We start from the raw sequence: 8,865 nt of genomic DNA, 5'->3' as shown, positions 1-8,865 counted from the left end.
CCTACTTGTGTCAAATAAATAAAATCTTAAAAAAAAAAAAAAAAGGCAGCTGAATGGCGTCATATGGAGGCTCCCAAATAGACTGAATTTTGATGGCAGGGAGCATTTCTGAGCCTGCGAGGTGGAGGGCCCATGGTGGCACAGGCTGCAGGTGGCGCATCAGTCACATGGACCCTCAATGTGGGATTGAGACCATTGCAAGAAGGGGGTGCATTTGGCAGGGCTCCCGTGTCCCTGCCCCCAACTTCCTCGGGCAAGTGGCTTCTCTTTGATCTGTTTCTTATACCAGCATCCACTGCCACTGGGTTTGGAAGATTGGACTCCGAAGTTAAAATCAGAAGTTTGAAAGTAATAGCTAATGCTTTAAATTTATATGCTATAAACTTGCCATGTGCCATGCACTCCACTAAGTATCTCTTCACACATATTAATTTGTGTAATCTTACAGCCGTGCAATGAGATCGGTCCTGGTACAAGTTCTGTTCTAAAGCCTGGGACATGGAGCAAAGAGAAACTTAGAAACCTGCCCGGTCAGATGGCAAAACAAGTGGGGTTTGAACCTAGGCAGTCTGACTCCTCATTTCCATTTTCTCCCCCAGAAAGCCGCTTATTTAGTTTCGCTTCTGGGGTGGGGAACTCTGTTACAACATTCCCCCAAATTCATTGCCTGGCTATAGCTTGTATACTTACAAGGACAGGGAGCTCACTACCTCCCTGGGGACTAGCAGTCGCCTGGACCAATTTAAAAACTCTTCCCCAAGTTGGTGGACTCCTGAATGAGTCCGCAGGGCTCTACATGGTTTCCTGGGAAACAAGAGCAACCTGCACAGCCCCCAGGGATCTGGTGTGGCCTGGACTACAGATGGAGAAATCTAGAAGGAGCCAGCATGCCTCGTGTTTAGGGGCCAAGGGAGAAGGCGTAGGGTGGATAGCGGAGTGACAGCTCCGCATGTGTGGCCGGGACTAATTTCCCTCTCTGAGCTTGAATTCTGTCTTTGTTAAATGGCACTTACCATACCGCCTTGTCTGTGGGGGCAGGCATGAGACTTAAGAGAAGCTACCCTAAGTGCCTAGCTTGCAGGTTGCATGGAAACTGTGAGCTGGTATCCTGGCATCCTCATTGCCCCCGTCATCTACAGGGTCTGTCTTCTTGCTCTGGAATTTAGGAATCACCTTGGCCAGTGACTTGATCAAAAACTAAGGACGCAAGAAACTTGATGTTTGGGTCTGAACAGTCCTCTTCGGCACGTAGAACATAACAAGACCCAGAGAAGGGTAGGGTCTTGCCTAAAGCTTGAGGCTAGTCAGTGGCAGAAAAAAACCCCATCATCCTGTGGTGCTTTCATGGCCTTGGACTCTCTTGGAAACCTGAGGTCAGAGATCAGAAGCAAGCCCAGGGGGAGGAGGAGGCTGGTTCTTGGGCACTTGGTGCTGGAAGCAGCGGGGAGTTTCTTCCAGAGGCACAGCATAGGTGGGTTGACCAGGTGTTCGAATCCAAATATCTGGATGTATTGTTTGACCAGGGATTTCTGTGCCTAGACCTGGGTGTGAGGCACAGTTTGGAGGAAGGTAGCGTGGACAGAGCAGTACTATAGACTTTTAGAAATATGTTTACGTGGTTTCGGCATACAAGGGACAGGACACCTGTGTGTTCCAGTAGGACTCAGGAAGTACACGTGGGCTTGAACCCTGGTTCCTCCCACTAACTTGCTGTGCTAGTGACCACTCTGAGCCTCAGTGAGTTCATCTAGATGGGGTTGTTGAAAAGATTCAATGGGACAATGGCTGCTGAGTAGCTAGAAGCCCAGAATTGGTAGCTAAAGTAGCTAAAAACCCAGATTTTAATCATATTTAAAAATGAGATTTGACATCGCAATCCAATTTTTGCCTCGTCTTGCAAACAATCAGAAAGATCCAGCTGTCTTAAACTGCTTTCTCAAAGAGGCCGAGCTGGGCATCTCAGATCTATAACTGGGCAGAAGAGCACGTGCTCTCAGATCTGTCAACCCCCACCCCCAGGACTGCAGGCAGGTTCAAGGTCAGCTGGTCCAGCCTCCTACCCCAACAAACCTGCCCCGGGGCCACTGAGGCAGCTGCCCAGCTCCAGGAAGAGAGATTTTAAGAGAAGGAAATCCCACCCCTGGAGGTGTTTGCTCAGGCCTGCTCAGGATGAATATTTCCTTTCATAATGTGGCTAATCACTTTCCCCTCCAGGCAGGAGTGGAGGCTGTCCCAAGCTCCTGCAGCTGCGGTGCCCTGTGGGCTCTTAATCAATGTTACATGGTAATTAATAATAGATCCTCCTGCTTCGGCACCATCACTCCCGGCTCTCCACTCCCTCTGACAAGCTGGCATCTTCCCCACCAGATGAGGCCAGAATCAAAGGCCTGAAATGTGAACCGAAAACTTTTCCTCCAGTAGCTTGTGGGAAGAACCAGGAAAACTTGAAGCCCTGCCAGGTCTGGCACTGGGGGCGATTCTCATCCTGCCATTGCTAAGACCCCGATGAATGATCAGCCCCACTCTAGGGAGGGCGCAACAGCTTGGCGCTTCCATTCATTCATCCTTGTGGTTCTGACTGTCCAGGTGCACAGCAGTATGACTCGCTTGGTCTGCTGTGGACCAAGTGTCAACATTTCTAACAAGTTCCTAACATCGCCGCGGATCCGGGAACTAAGATTTGGGAACGACTGATTTATTTCACTAATTCTCATCCAGAGCAAGCAAGTGCCAGGCACAGGGAGTACATCTATGAATATGCAGAGGTGGCACCTGCCTTCTTATTGGGTGGAATGCACCTGGCACAATGTCACATGGTGGGTAGGGAAGTAAGTTCTAGAATCAGACATGCTTGGTTCAAGCTTTAGCTCTGCTTGTGTTGCTCTCGGATTCTGGGCCATGTCGCTGGTTCTTTGGATCCTCTGCAGCTGTCTAATGGAAACAGGTCTCTCTCCTGCCTCAGATATTCGCTGTGAGGGTTAAATGAGGGTTGTAAGAACATGCACTCAGATATGTTCATTAGAACAATAATAATAGTGCACCATTAGTAATTATGTTATTATTATTGTCATTGGGTCATTGTGCAAGCTTGGATAGCTAGGTCCAGAGGGAGTTGGGATTCGTTTATTTACTCGTTAATCCATTGGACACTTGTGTCTTGAACAGCAGGTATGTACCAGGTGTTGGAAACACAGGTGAACCCCAGAGCTGAACTCCCTACTATCACAGATAGTGTTTGCTAATGTGGCCATTAGCAAATACATACAGAAGAGATAAGTGCTACAAAAAGAAAGCAAGTGGGGCATGGCAGGGCAGGGCAAAGATGTCAGGGCTCTCTAGTTATGGGCGGGTGCATTTTGGTTAGAGAGCACAGCAGTTGCAAAGGCCGGGAGTTCTGTGCAGGTGCAAAGGCCCGGTAAGGTTTGTGCACATATCCTACCCAGATGTCTAATGGCATTGCCCCTCCCCTCCCTTGTGAGGACCAGAGATGCCACATCCTGTGCCTCAGGGTGTCTGGTCTGGTGACAGATACCACCTGCTTCCGACTCAGCTGGTCCCTCTGTGACCTTACACAGATCACTTCCCTCTCTGAGCCCCATTTGACTTAACTGCAAAGTGGGGACAATCATCTCACTTACACCTCAGAATGTGCTCAGGGGCAGAGGAAATCTAGGCGGTGAAACTGATTTGCAAGCTGGACACTTAGTAGGTGCTCAACAAATGGGGGTCATCGCTATTCCGTCCCCTCCCTCCTCTCTTCCTCTCCCAGCTCAGGGAGACCCAGGAATCCAGGTGGGAGCTCAGGCCCAGAATTCTCACTAAGCCAGGGACCGCGTCTCATTTGCATACATTTGCATAAGGCCTGGAATGGTGCGTACCTCCTCTTGTCTTTAGTTCCTGTAAGCTTACGTCAGCATTTAAAAATAGGGTGTTGATTTTCCCCTTTCCCTACCACTCCCTTCGCCTGTTGAAAGAATTCCAAGCTATTAATCAAGTATGCCAGGTTGGGAAGCTTGTTTTTATTTTGGCCCCAGTGCAGGAAGGGTCACCTGGTCTAGGAAGCCCTGCATTATCAGCTTTACAGGAGGGGAGATGACAGCAGCGATCTCACGCAGTGGAGGGTCCTGGAAGCTTTAAAAAGAGAAGCCAGTTTTGTTCTTTCTGCTTACAAAAGTAGCACATACAGGCAAATGGGAAAATATAGAACAGCAGGAAAAATAACCCCCGAAAGTACCCGTAACGATTCCAACCAGGCACCGCCGCTGTTAACATCTCAGTGTATTTCTTTCGTCCCTGGTAAAATTTTTGTATACTTGAGATCAAGCCATATATATAAGAGGTTGTGGTCGGCTTTCTTAGTAACAAATATTGTGCCTATTTCCCTTTAGTATTACCAGATTTGTAAACATCATTTTCACATCCGCGTAATATTCCATCAAACACTTTCTTAATCCTTCTCTTGTGATAGAACATTTGGATCTGTTCTTTTTTTTTTTTGGCTACGGTCTATCTGGCTGTGATGATAAAGCTTATGTTTTTAGGTTTTCCCTTTTCTCATTTTTGCGTTTTTTCTCAGGAGAGATCCCAGCGTGACTGGGATGGAAGGGGGAATAAGTTGAAGGCTCTAGGGAGACTTTTCTGAACCCCAACTGGTATCTGGGGTAAAGAATGGGCTTTCACGTTGCCACTGCTACTGGCCCCTGAAACCAGCCCCAGAACAACCCTGGGACGCAGAAAAGCCAGTGGCTGTATTCTGTGGCCTGCCGTCCGACATGTGACTCCTGACGTCCCACACAGACAGGGAGTACTCGGCCCTCTGCTGGAGTGGATAAAGGCTGGATAATCTGCTTTCTCACAAACATAAGGGGGCGGAATGTATTTAAGAAGTCTTAGGGATTCACCGAAACTTGAACTGTGCCTTCCAGGCTGTATCTCTGTGCCTACACAAGTCGTAGTTTGCAAAAAAAAAAGACTCGGCCTTGTGTCAGTGAGAAATGCCTTTGGCTTAAACAAATATGAATTTCTAATTTTGTACTGAAAATAGACCAGCGTGTGTGCAGCTGCCTGGTGATGCTATGTAGGCCTTGGGACCGGTCCATCTGTTCCAGCATCTCTGGCATGGTGGCGTTAGTCTTCACAGTTGCTGCCTCATGGTCCCAAGATGGCTGCCATGCCTCTGAGGTATCAATTCTCCTTCTGGGTTTGATGAAGAAGGAATGGTAATGAGGCAAAGGGGCCGGCCAGTCAGGTCTGTTCTTCTCGTCAGAAAGGCAAAGGTTTTCCTAGAAGCCCCACCCAGCAGAGTTTTGCTTGTATCTAATCAGCTAGAACCAAGTCTCACAGCTATTTCTGAACCAACTGCTAGCGAAGAGAATTACATGGCTCTACAAATCATGATATACATCCAGGATTCAGGAAGAGGCCTAACCATCCTTAGGATCTTAGCAGGAAGAAAGGGGGTAGGGGCAGGTGGGATGAGTGTTTCTAGAGAGAGGACATTGCCACAGGCTTTGTAGAAAACACGATGACTTCATTCTTGGGGTGGGCTTTCAAGACCCATTCCTCTTGCCTGGGGATTGGCTCAGGGATGAGCACTTGGACTAAGCAGGCCCAGAATATGCAGTCCATCATGGGGAGGAGAGAAGGCTTCTCTTCCTCTGTGAAGCAGGTATGCGGATGGGATGCCCAGAACTATGGCTGCCATTTTGTTGCTATGAGGAAAGTCAGACAAGGAAGCTGACAAAGGCCCAGAGGAGGGAATAGTGATCCCTGGCAACAGAGCTAAGCCTTGATGTAACTATAACTGAGGCCCTTGTGACTTCAAGACGTATCAGTCACAAAAGCCAGCGTACTATGTTAGTTGTTTAGACTAGCTCGACTGAGGATTCTGATGTAACACACAGGATGGTAACTGAAAGATATGCAAACAGGAACTTTGAAAAAAAGGGGGTATGCTGTTAAAGAAGTCTGAAGAACCAGATCAGATGAAGTTTAATACACTTTTTCTTTTTTGCCTGAGTTAGATTCTTTTATGTGAAGTGCAAAGCTTCACAAGGAGAAGGTCTCACATAGAATTTCCAGAACCTATGTCCCTAGAATTCTTTTATCTGTGGACATGGGACATTACTGAGAAATGCTGTCAAGCATTTGTAACTCGTACCCCGTAAACCTTGGCTTTTAACTTGTGATGAGACAAGACGGTCAATGTAGACAGAATGGGGGAAGAGCCCAGAGAGGTTAGAGGTTTCAGTTCCCCAAATTTCTCCTCAAATGGTCTGTGAGTTTCCTCCTGAGGGACACCCAATGTCGAACAGGGTAGACACAAATGCTCATTGGAATTGGGTGCAAAGGACATTACGGGAAGCTCAGTGTGGCCTAGAGAGCCTCTGAGGGCCAGGGGAGGTAGAGATCACCGAGCTCCAGTCCTGGAGTGCTGCTTGACCTTGAGGGTAGCTTCGGGGGGATGCCCGATCCCGGACCACAGTGGTCTCACCTGTGAAACATGACAGAGCGCAGTCGTCAGTGACACGCTTCTCAGCCGTCGGTAGGCCACAGCGGGGGCTGAGCGGAGGACAAGCCTGGGTGAACACTTCCGCAACGTCAGCCCCTCGGTGACAACCCAGAGAGACTGATGAGTGAGACACTGCACCCCGCCCTCAAGGAAGCCATGGTCTACAGGGTTGTACGTGCGTGTGGGCATGTGTGTGCTCACATGCATGTGAGCTCATGTGAGTGTGTGTGTGTGTGTGTGTGTATGTGTGTATAATATCAACCAGGAACTGCAGATGAAAAAATGGGTTTTAACTTGTCTGTTCACCTCTTTCTAATTGCAGTTAGTCCTAGGATGCCGCAATCCCCAGGCTGGGTCTAGGCTCAGTGGGGAAGAGCACCCTGATTGCTTAGTGATGTCTGCCACAGCTGGTGGGGCGGGGAGTGTGTGGCAAGTTCCTCCTTGTAGTGCAATGTGAATCAATGAAGAGAAGGACACACGGGGCCTGTGGGAGGCAGAAGGGGAAGCCAGCCTGCAGATGGTTAAGGAAGGCCCCCCTGGAGAGGACAGCATTGATCTTGGACATGCTGGATGAATGGACGTTTGCCCAGTATAGAAATGTAGGAAGCAGACTCAGCACCATTGTCATATTTTTCAGAAAGTCCCCTCAGCTGCTCTGAGTGGGGCGGATGGAAGAGAGTGGATTGAATGCAAAGCCCCAGCAAGAGGCCCGTGAGAGCCGGCCAGGTGGAGGGCAGGGGCCAGCCTGGGCGGTGCACAGTGAAGGAGAGGGAGGGGTGGGGAGTCATGCAAGAGGTGGGTTATCTGGGAGAGATTGCTTCCTCTCCCCACGAAGGTTCAAGGGGAGACGTGGGGCCACCGGGTGCTGCAGGGACCAGCTTCTCCGGATGAATGTGTTGTTGACCTTTGCTGATTGTGAGTAAACAGCTCAGCCTTACAGCTGTGGAGTGGGGGCCAGCAGAGCAGACCTGAGCCTGCCCCCATTGCCCTCGCTGCCTGGGGGCTAGGAACCTGTCCCACCAGCTCCGGAGACCTACGGGAGGTCACTGACAGCTCACCCCCCAGCAGGATCAGTGTAATCCACCCCCCTCCCTGCAGGACAGGGCCGATGGGATGCTTCTTCCTGCTTCTCTGGGCGGGGACTCCCTGACAAAGCTTCCCAGCTGCTGATTAGCCCTAGCAACAGCAACGGCAACAATTACGATTCTCCCAACATCAGCCAGGCCTTGGAGATGCACCCTGAATCCAAAACCTGCTTTGGCCTCCACTGCCCTTTCCTCGGTTCCAGGTGTCATGATTGCCCCTGGACGTCACTGGGAGACTTCCCTGTTTCACCATCCCTGCTTCACCTGGTCCCCTACTGTCTGCTCTCCACATAACAGCCATCAGGATTCCATTAAACAGAAGTTTGGTCATGTGACTCTTCTTGTTAAAATCTTCCCAAGGCTCCCAAATTCATTCACAGTTGAAGTCAAAATCCTTACAGGATCATCTGCCTTCCTCTTGGTGCCCTCACTTCCCACTTACCTCTCTGGCCTGATTTTCCATCATTCTTGATCACTCAGCTCTGGCCACCCTGGCCTTCTAGATTTCCCACAAATACTGTGAGCACTCATGCCCCAGGACCTTTGCACCAGCTGCTATTCTGCTCCAAATGCTCTTCTAGATAATCACATGGTTTCTCCCATAAAGTGCATCCCCCATATCTCCTCTCCCTGACCCCCTCCTGAAGTTTTTCTCCGTAAGCTAGAGCATCTCTACATACTCTATGTTTTAGTTATTTATTTTTTTTCTGACTCACGTCTCAGGTGTGTGCTCCACAGGGCAGGAACCTTTGTCCTTTGGCTCACCAGGCAATCCCTCACTAAGAACACCACCTGGTGCACCTTAGCAGTGAAATGCGTTTTTGTCAGGTACGAGAAGGACTGATAGTTCTGACCAGCATGTGTCTGGCACCGGGCTTCAACTGTCTTAACAAATCTAGGAAGCCTGCACGATGAATTTTTACTCTCATTTTCGCTTTCCGGTTTGCGGAATTTCTCTTGCCCCATCACCGAGTTAACGTTCCTCTCCTGGGTCCAGTCTGCCAATAACTTCATCAAAAGAACATTTCCTCTCAGATACCATATTTTTCTTTTTAGCGCAATTCTGGAATTTCCAGTTAGACTTTGTTCTTTTGTGGTTTCTTGTTCCCTCCCTAAACTTCGCATCTGTTTATGCATGCTGTTCACCTTTTCCACTAGATCTTTTCATTGTTGTTGTCATTTTTTTTTTTTAAGATTTTATTTATTTATTTGACAGAGATCACAAGTAGGCAGAGCAGCAGGCAGAGTGAGGAAGTAGGCTCCCTGCTG

The 8,865-nt window shown here is 49.0% G+C and overlaps 1 long non-coding RNA gene across 1 annotated transcript; it reads right to left on the bottom strand.

The window, feature by feature from the left end:
- Positions 1 to 4,482: 4,482 nt before the first annotated feature.
- On the bottom strand, positions 4,483 to 8,528 carry LOC131807578 (uncharacterized). Its single transcript, XR_009344546.1, has 2 exons — positions 8,313 to 8,528; positions 4,483 to 6,493 (listed from the first exon to the last, which is right to left on the bottom strand). It is a non-coding gene; the product is annotated as an uncharacterized LOC131807578 (long non-coding RNA).
- Positions 8,529 to 8,865: the final 337 nt, after the last annotated feature.

This window comes from Mustela lutreola, chromosome 9, assembly GCF_030435805.1.
Source record: "Mustela lutreola isolate mMusLut2 chromosome 9, mMusLut2.pri, whole genome shotgun sequence".
In the NCBI taxonomy this organism is placed as follows: domain Eukaryota; kingdom Metazoa; phylum Chordata; class Mammalia; order Carnivora; family Mustelidae; genus Mustela; species Mustela lutreola.
This window is presented reverse-complemented; position numbering and strand designations above follow the sequence as displayed.